Raw genomic sequence first — 11016 nt, forward strand, 5'->3', positions numbered from 1 at the left:
AATATTGAAATTGAGAGAGACTGAAGAGGTCTTTTTACAGTTCAAATTCTACCATATTCATATTTTTATTGTAAAAAAAAGTCCTTAAATAATGAAGAATTAATCAATTAAGCCTTAGTGAAAAAAAAATCAATTAAGCCTTCAATACAATTTAGTACCCAATTGAGCCCTTAAAGAATGAAGAATTAATTAATCAAGCCCCTCCGTTAACGTTGATCAAGTTTGATTGTTAAGTTTCATTGACGTGATTGACAAGCCAATTGGACGACAACACATGGTAGTCATGTGTACATCATGTACCACGTCAATTTTTTTTTAAATCCTTAAAAATATATTTTAAAAAAATTATTTCAAAAATCACATCAATAATGAGCCTGGACAAAATGTTGTCCAAATTCATTTGAACCTGGTCAACAATTTGTTTAAGTTCATCCTATATGTGATATTTTAAATAATTATTAGAAATTATATGAAAATTATTTTTTTGGTAAAAAATTATTTAAAAATTATTAACAATTATGAGAAATTATTAAATATATATTTTTAAAATATTTAAAAATGATTAAAAATCATGCTTGGAATGTACCGGGACAACCATGTGTCCGGAATCAAATGCATCAAGACAACCTCCTGTCTTAGTACATTACAAGCATGGTTTTTAATCATTTTAACCATTTTTTATTAATTTTAATAAGTTTTTATAATTTATTATAATTATTTTTTTATTAATTTTAATAAGTTTCCCATAAATTCTATCTTTTTAATTTTATAGTAATTATTTAAAAAATCACAATTAAGATTAACTTGGACAAATAGTTATCCAAGTTCATTTTAGATGTGGTTTTTTAAATAATTATTTTTATAATTTTTATATTTAAAACATATATATGATGACGTGGTATTTTGCCACATCAACATGATGTAGCACACGTGGCTGTCACGTGTTGCCATCCAATTGGTCTGTCAGCTACATTAGTGAAACTTAATGGTCAAATTTGGTCAGTGTTAATGGAGGGGTTTGATTGATTAATTTTTCATCCTTTAAGGGCTCAATTGGGTGCTAAATTTTGTTGAGAGCTTAATTGATTTTTTTGCTTTTCCAGTGAGGACTTCTTTTTATTATTAAACATTTAAATAAAAGATTAAAATACCCTCAAATTATACAAATACAATAAGTTGTTGAAGTTTATTTGCAAAGTTATATTTTACATAAAAGAGAAAATTCCACTCTCTGTTAATTACTAATATTCAACTTATTTTTGTTATTTTCATTCTTTTTAATTCATGATTTTTATTTACAAAATAATAAAAATTTTAGTTATTAGTAAATTATATTTTAATATAAGTATATGTATATATTTTTCAAGCTTATTTTATAATTTTTCATGAATGATAATTAATTATTTTTAATCAATTTTATACAAATACATGTTAAATATTTTAAATTTATTTTTAAAAAACTATATACATTAATTTTAGATGAACTCATTAACATTTTTAATTTAAAATAAAATAACTAAATATTTTTACAATTTAATGATAAAACTAATTGAAAAGGAAAATAAAATGATATTTTATATCTTCCATATTTATTTTAGAGTTCATATTTAGGCGTCATGACTGTATTTTAAAAAATATCGTCTTTAAAATTCAAAACTCACATTCTCTTTTTAAAAATGTAATATATTTTATCAAAGCGCGTAAAGATTTCGCGTTGGCAAAGAGAGTAGGGTGTGACGTGAAGATAAATTGTAGCCACCCACATTTCATGGTTCCTTTTCGCTGCTATTTCTACACGACTCGTCGCTAAATCAATCAAACAACATCCTTTTCCTTCTTTATAATATGATGACATTTCTTTTTCTTTTTCAAACCTTCCATCATCTACCTTTAAAGGAATATTTAAGCTATTTGGGTTTCATCTTTTATTATTAACAAACAATATTCATGTTAAATATTAATGCGAACATAATCAAACATAAAAATATCAGTCCAAATTAACAGTAATTCCTAAATTACGCATACGTAACTCTTCCAACCTTCCGTCTTCAAAAAAGAAATAATCATTTTCTCTGAAACATTTGTGTGCTAGTTTGGAAAATCAAGACCACAAAGCTTGGAGATTTCAAGATATTAAAAGCTGGATGTACACTTCTACATTTAGTTTGTTCGTGATAACCTAACCTGATACGTTTTATATTAAATTTTTTCAAAATGATTTTAATTTAAATCTAGAGATTTTAATTATTGGAGGAGGATTGAAATCCTTTGAGTTTGGTATTATATGATTAGGTATTTTGTTTGTAGATTGAGGAATTTTATCCAAAAACAAAAGATTTAATCACATGGGATGTGAGTTCAACTCAACGCCTTACCCAAAAAAGAAACATATATCAATCTCTATGAAAACCACCATTTGTCTTTTCTCTGTTAGTAACTCTCAAATTTAACCTTATTAATTTCGAAATCGATAAACAAATTAGTCCTTTTCATTGATTCATGACTAACTCCGTTAACTATTTTTGCCGCCCTACAAAAATGCTCCATGTGTCTTACAATTTTATAACCTATTTGTATTTCATTTATTTTTTTAAAAAAATTATTAAATAAAATTACATTGAAAAGCAAAATTACAATAACTAATATATTATCTGACAAATAAAATTATGAATAATACATCCAACTTGACAAAAAATACAGTTCACGAATTTATTACATTATGCTTAGGTTGAGTGTAAACTGTGAAAACTTATTACAAATACAAACTCGACTGTCTTCACGAATTTTACATTAGAATTAGATTGAATGTAAACTGTGAAATTATATTGTTATTCATTCTTCAAAAAATTTACTCGGGCATGAACACCTCCAACAACTTGGCTAGAAACACCTAAACATAGAAGGAATGATTTGTTGTTTATTTGGGAATATGCCTTGGTATCAGCAAATAATACCTTTTGGGATTCCCAGGATCCTTCTTGCTAGTTTCCTTGAGCTCTTTATTCTGCCTTGATTTGATATTATATTGGCTAACTCAGTCATATTTGGGATGCCACGCCGCCACACACAAACCACAGGATATTTCTTCTTCTGTGGTGAATTTTCATTTCCTTTTACTTGTATTAAGATTTTCGTGGTTCACGTGGTGTAGTTATGGGCGTGGGGCATCTCCATTATTACTTTGTCATTGCGTTCATATCGGTTTGGGAACTGCAGAAAGATATAAATAATAATATCTACTAGTACTGGATCAGATTTTTAATACGGGGAAAATGTTTTTGATGAAATCTTTGTAATTTATCAAAATTTGGTTGCGTGGGTAGAAAAATAATTTAATTAATAATTATCTATAAATAATAAAATGTAGGATGCATGGATGACATCAAATCAATTGATTCGAATAGCAATGTTATTATTTCTAGGTTTTAGAATGCTAATTAAATTACCACCTATTTTATGTAGCAAAAGGAGTACCAATTATCCCAAACTTATTTCCATTTATTTAGTTTGTTGGGTTAATTTTTGAAATTCGGGTGTTTAACTTATATAGTTTTTCTTAATGCAATTTCTTTTATGTAAGCAATATGCTTGAAATTTTAGTATGGAAGTTCTCCAACCGAATTGTGGCTTATTTTATAGTAAATACTATTTCCGGATATCAAACACAATTTCAAAATATTGGAAAAGATTTGACATGATAAATTTAAAAAACGCACCTTGTTAGTAGCGTTTTTAAAAAGATATGGGGCTGTGATGTCAGAATTTTATTCGGGATTCTCTGGCCCGAGAATCTCTGATTTAGGGTTAGGGTTACGATTTTAGTTTTTTTCACAAGTTAAGGTTAGGGTGAAAATTGGAGGGAAGAAAACATGCCTTGCAGGATGCATTTTCAGCTGATGCGGCAGAATGTTCTCTGAAAGTGCGCCTTGCAGGACGCGTTTTCAACTGAGCTGGCAAAATGTTATTTGAAAGCGCATCTTGTAGGACGTATTTTCAGAGAATATTCTGCCACCTCAACAAAAAACTCATCCTGCAAGGCACGTTTTCTTCCTTCTTATTTTTAACCCTAACCTATGAAAAAAAACTAGAACCCACAATAATTTTTAGGTTGGACTCCCGTATTGTTTGTTTTTGTTTTCAATTCCCCCGAGTTGCTTATATAAAAGGAGTTTTGCTCCCCCTACTCCATCAACTCTCTTGGCCACCGTCTCTTACAAAATAAAAAATTCTCTCCTAAATTTTTTTTTTTTGTTGAGTGTTGAAATTTTTGGATGTAAACATTTATTTTTGTTCCTGTTTGAGGGAGATAGTGTGATAGTTTTAAAGTGTGTTTCAGTTCACGATGATGCAATAACGCTCAGTAACCCCCACATTTTATCTATCGTGTCAAAATGGAACCATTACCTTAGAAGCCCATTGCATTGCAACTCGGGCTCCAGTTCACAGTGGTTATACGATCACGGGTTGAAACTTGTAACAGATTTGGAGGCAAAAGGACTCTCAGGGGGAGGAGTGACTATAACGGTGGAGAAAAGATTAAAGTCCTTTCGGGCTGACAACGGTTACTGTGATTAAAGAACTCATTAATAATTATAGATGTTGTCACCTCAACTTGAGTTTTATCTTCTCTCCACTAACACAATCACTCCCCCTTGAAAGTCCTCTTCCATCCAATTCTGTCACAAGTTTTGAACAATTAGGTTAATGATATTACTTTTGGTGGAGATGGAGAAAAAAATAAGTTTATTATACTAGAAAGTCCATTTGTTTTTCGCTATGGTTATGATCTCAAACTTATGTATGGGGTTTATAAAGCATTCTCTTTCGATATCATGAAACTTGAACTCGTGACCGCATAACCACAGTCAACTAGGAGCCGTAGTTATACTTCAACCTATGACCGTATAAGCACCGTGAACTCGAACCCTAAGTTGCAACGCGATGGGCTTCTAAGGTGATGGTTCTATCCCGACATAACAAATGAAACGTGTTGGTCTCCGAGTGCTATCGCATCACCGTGAACTCAAATATACTTTAAAACTATCACAATATCTACCTCAAATACAAACACAAACACAAATAAATCTTTCTCTCCAAAATTCCAACACGAAACACAAAAACACGTTTTCTTTTTCTCTCTTCAAAATCGATCTATTTCTCGAAATATCCAAAAAATTCGACCCAAAATCCTAATTATTTTCTAAAACTGACGTATACTTCAAATTTACTCTCGAAAAAAAATATATATATTAAGTTTGATTTTTTTTCCTTACGTATGAGCGAGAGTTGGTTGTGTAAGCATATTCTCATTATGCATGTGGCGTAGAATTTTTTTATCGATGAGAAAAGAAATCGTATAAGTTCATGAGGAATAGTATAAAATTTCATCAACTTATGAAAAACGAAATCATATAACTAAATCTTTTATTTGATGTTTCTATATTCTTACAATCTTAATTTTTATAACAAAACATCCCTTTTAAAAATTATATACAATCAAAATTTGTCCCCGTTTCATGTTAAATCGCAGAAGTCTCTCTTAGAACCTTTTCATTTGGTTTGCCCTTAAATATGTATATATATATATATATATTTCAACATTGGAAAATAGAGGTAAAGTTAGGAAATTTGTGTAATGCTTGAAATAAGATTATAGAATTTTGGGACTAAATTTTAAAAATCATGTTCAAATTATTTTTAGAAGGGTTAAAACGTAAAATTTTAATTTATTTAAAGACCAAAAATGCTTGAATTGAGTGCTTTAAGTTTTAGAGGGTCTAAAAAGGTAATTCTATCATTTAGCAAGGGCCTGCGGAAAATTATTTGATATACATCAAAATATTTATAACAAACAGTGAAGCAGGCGGTGGACATTTTTGTACTTCATAAGTCAATATCAGCCCCATTAAAAGTGGGAAACATAATATTTAATAAACTAATTTTGGATATTTGGTTTTTTCGTCAATTAAGAATTTTAATTCATTTTAGGCATCTGTCACCAGATTCTACAAATGTACACTGATAAGATTATTTAAAATAAATAAATAAATATAGGGGATTAATATTCACATATGTAATGAATTGATTGTAGATAATGGATCTGTCAATAAACTTCCTCCATTTGTAGGCCAGAAGCTTCTTCCTCTATGTGGGGCCTTCGTAAGCGGCATTTTGCGGTGGTTAGACCAATTCTTCCCTTGCTAGTGTTAGGCCAATCATCGATTTTGTGTTTCTTTTTTCTTTTTGGTTTTTATCACTTGTGAAATTCCCATCACTGAGCAAGAGGGGATTGGGCAGAGGGCTCTCATGCATCATGTCATCTCTCGGTGCGATGATCAAGTAACCAAGATATAGGCGAGATTCTTTTCTCAAACTCATGAATAGCAATAGTAATTTAATTCATCCAGGTTTACTCTGAACTTGTTTAGAGTTTATTTTGAGATGATTGACTTTTTGGGTCTTTAATTTTTTATTTTGTACGATATGTTAACCTCATCTGTTTGTATCCCTATTTTAATTGATAAAAACATATAATTATCATATTTAGATCTATAATTGGAGATGGGTGTTTTCTTTCTAGTGATTTCTATGTGTGTAGAAAAATGCGTCAACCAAGGGTTGAGAAGTTTATCGAGTAGTCGCATTACCGTAGGGAGGTGGCTCTAAGGGAACATGGATGGCTCAAACATTCTTCTATCATCTTATCCTCATTTTCATAATTAAATTTGATTATGACATTTCCTATAGTACTACACGAAATTTGTAGTTAAATACATTAATCATATTTTAAAAAATCGAAAAAGAAAATTTCCCGTTTACACCACTAAGAACCCTATAATAGTTCCATTATTTAAAAAAAACCTATAATTATATATAAAAAAAGTAACAACATTGTTAACAGGAAAATACATAAAATAAAAATAATAATTTACAAAAGCACAATATGTGGAGAATGTATATGAATAAAATGATGTAAGTATATTAAAAAGTTTGATTAATTAAGTAATGATTGTTAATTAAATTATTTGTTGCTTTGGTTTTCCGTATCTTTTCCTCGATGCATAAAGCCATACAGTCAGAAAAGAGAACTAAGATCTTGTTTCCGATCGGCTTTTTGATGTAATGAGATCATTACGAGCTCTAAGATGTTGCCAAAGGTCGAGATTATGAGTTAATTCATTATTACGACTGTTATTAATTTAAAAACCATGCTGTCAATTAACCCCACATTGTAATGACAAAATATCCACATTTGTCAATATTGTTGGTTAAACATTAAAAAATATACAGATTTGTTGTTTGACGTGAATAATGATTTTTACAACTTTTGCACGGATTATATCATTAAAATTACTACTTCGCAAGTGTCACTGATGAAGCATGAAATCATGGAGATAAGCGGCACCCTCAGCAATTTGATCACATTTTTAGCAAATAGGATGATACAATAGCTAAATTCTCAATTGGTAAGCAGCCTGCCAATTAAGAAATTTTATTGTCGCAAGTTAAAGTCAACTGAATAGACCAAAAGAGACAATCCTGCATGTTTATTTTGCCAAAATTATATATATAATGCATATTCTATTGTTATATTATGGTTGTGTTTTTAAAACCCTAATAATCGAAGAAATATAGAACCACACTCCACGTACTCAACTTTTTATGATAATAAGTTATTTACTAATGTCTCGAGACTAAACTGGATCTAAATGAGAGGATCCAGTATCCTATAAAACATAAGAGATTGTATCAATGTCTAGCTGTTGTTTCTTGTAATTGGATATTCGAATACAGTACAAATTGTTCACTTTAGAGCTTCAACTTAAAGATGTTATGCGGTCAGAGTGCGAGAGCTGAGCTGCCCATCGCATGTCCTTGGCTTCTCCATCTAAAAGTGACAGTTCGGGTAAAAATTATAGATCAAAAAAATGGTTTTAAACAAAAATGTTGTTGTTGTTTTTTGTCTGGGCCCGGCTCGAATTTGCAAAAGAAAATTTTTGTTATTTTTTTATTGTTTTGCTATTATTTCGCTCTTATATTGCTATTATTTTGTTCTTAGTGTTTGAATATGTATAACTCTTATTTTATTATTAATTTTACTATTATTTTAGAGGTATTTGCTTGCTCACTTATCTTAGTGTTATTTAAGTATATATTTTTTAATTTTTTTTCTATTTATTGAGAAACATTTATTTTAATGTTTTTAGTATATTTGATATATTATATTTTTAAAAATTATTTTATATAAAAAGTAATATAAAAATTTTAATACGGGCAAACTGAGCTGGGCTCGGATTTTAGTATTTTTATTTGGACCGAGATTGAACAAAATTTTAAGCCCCTCTCGAGGCCAAACCAAACCTGGGCTTAATTTTTACTTAGCCCGATCTGAACCTGGCCTGCCCATGAGCAACTCTGCTTTGATATTATTATTGAGGCCCGTGTTATGTTTAGTTAAATGCTGATTTGTTTTTGGGTTTAAGGCTTGTTTGGTATAATATTACTATTTGTTCAATAGAACCAATCTATTTGCTTGCAACTACAGCTTTAAGTTATTACATTGTTAAATGGTCGTAAATGTTACAAGAAGACGCTGTTGAATTGGGAAGAAGAGTGAGATTAAAAACGAATATGATGAACCAATCACAAAATGTCCAGCAAATTTGGAAACAGAGAAATTATGTCAAACTACACATACTATGAAACCCTCTAGAGAGACGAACAACTTGGGTTGTTTGAGTGTAAAGTTAAGGATAAAAGAATTAAACCATCATAGAAGCAAGGTAGTAATTCGTTTATGCAATTTCCGGCATTTAAATGGATCGAGATTTGTAGAGTTGAATAACGGGTGATGTTACAAAGCACCGACAAGAAAACGTGTTAGTTCTTCAACTTTGACAATTCATTTCATGGAAAGAGAATTTAACAAAGTCGATTTCATGAAAAAAAGTCAATACCCTCTTTGCATTCCAGCTTAGTAACACGCAATGTCTGCACCCAAGAACTTCCCTTTTTTATAGAGGTCTTCCCAGTTTCCATAACTCACTCTCCCCCTCTTGCTCTTTGCCTTGCAAATTATTTGTTTTTACAATTTCATCCAAAGAAAATAGCCTGTTTTCCAAAATCCAACAATGGGGTTGAAAAATTTTGGGTGCTTCATCACAGCCATGATATTCCTGTACGCCATGCTCATATCCCAAGCCTTCAGCGCCAGGGTCCGACTCATGGACGCGGAAGGTTTTCCCAAGGTTCCCGTCTCAGATAATGTTGTTGCTAGTCACCAAAATGTCCAAGTTTCGGCATTAGCAGGTGGCTACAAGTCCCCAGATTCTGACAAGAATGTCGTCAAAACACACTTGCGGCTACCGGGAAAACAGGGTCCCGAATATCGACCCTTGGTGCTAAATATTCTACCCAAAGGAACTTTGCCACCGTCTGGCCCTAGCAAAAGGAAAAACAGCTTTAGCTAATTGGTTGTTCACAGTTTGATGCACTAAATTCATTGTATCAATTCTTTTGTTCTTTTAATTACATCAACGTATTCGAACAGGAAATTATGTAGCAAAATTGTGTCAATACTTTCTTTTAGTTAATAAGATTGCCTTCAAATTTTGATCCGTAAATTAACTTGAGCTTGATCAAATATCAATTTCTAGCATTGAGTTCGGCTAGAGAAATAACTAAGTTATTCAAGCTCGTTTATCACTTTTTATATTAAATTCGATTAAGTTTAAGTTTAAGTTCAAGCCCGGCCCAGTGATTACCAAAATCGAATTCAATATTTTTTTATTAATTTTGAATACTTTGTGAGTACCAATATCTCATTTAAAACCTTAAAGATAATAAAATAAAAAGCCTTTTTCCGTTTTTATTAGACATAAATTTTGACGGGTGAAGTTGATTTTGAATTAAGTTAATCTAGGTTGGTTTAATTTGGGTTTTAAAATTTTAATGATTTTAGATTTTGGTATTTGAATTTGAGACTTAAATTCTAACCTTTTGAATTACTTGTACATTTGAATTATTTTAGATTGAGATCAGTTTTACAATCCAACCAAGAAGTGAATTGAATTAGAATTGGCAGGTCCATTCATGTCCCAAGCTATTTTTATTTGGGCCATATTTGTCTAAACGTTTATTGGTTGCTTCACCATTTAACTCAACAAAGAACTGTTTGGGTCCTTAAATCTCCTCCGAATACTTGTTTCATCAAAGCCCAAATACATGTGAAAACACCCCTACGTAACACATCAAAGTACGAAGAACATTATGGGTTTATTGCATAAAAAGGATAGCCCTCCCTGAATTTATACTACGTGACATTAACTACAAAATATATGAAGCAGGACAAACAATGAGCAGGTCCCCACCCTAATTGATTAGAGAGGGTTTGGACACATTAACTCTACACCTAGACCATTGGTTATGTTTCACTAGCAACATATGCCCAGAGACCCGGCCACCAGGGGACCAGACCAGTTGACCAACCCTAAAACCTTGGGAACCGAGCTCCCTCAATCCTACATACACAGACATGACCCCTTGTTTTAGCCTTAATAAACCTGTTGGTTGAACACATTAGTGTGACTGAGCTAACACCATGAAACATGTAATAATAATAAATAAATAAAGTGATAGCCATGGAAGAAGACAGGTGAATATTTGTCATCATAATGTGTGTGTATATAAATACGTACCCACCAAGAAATTTCTCACCATATGCGTTAAGACACAACGACATATCAGTAAAAGGAAGGTCATGTTGCAGTTCTTTCATTTAGCCACTTTAAGGATGAACCAGAAGTGGGACAACGATAGGATAACCTTCTACCCACCACACAGTTGATAATATTTAACATCAAACCCAAGCCAATACCCTAGTTTCTGCACTTTGATCCAGTCCTTCTTTGTGTTTTGTTGTGACTCATGATTTTGTCCTAAACCAAAACCTAATAATGCTATACAAAGTTTTCAACCAGTACATTGATTTTATGCAAAAAAATTCAGCACAACCAA

The sequence above is a fragment of the Gossypium raimondii genome, chromosome 9 (assembly GCF_025698545.1).
Source record: "Gossypium raimondii isolate GPD5lz chromosome 9, ASM2569854v1, whole genome shotgun sequence".
NCBI classification, from domain to species: Eukaryota; Viridiplantae; Streptophyta; class Magnoliopsida; order Malvales; family Malvaceae; genus Gossypium; species Gossypium raimondii.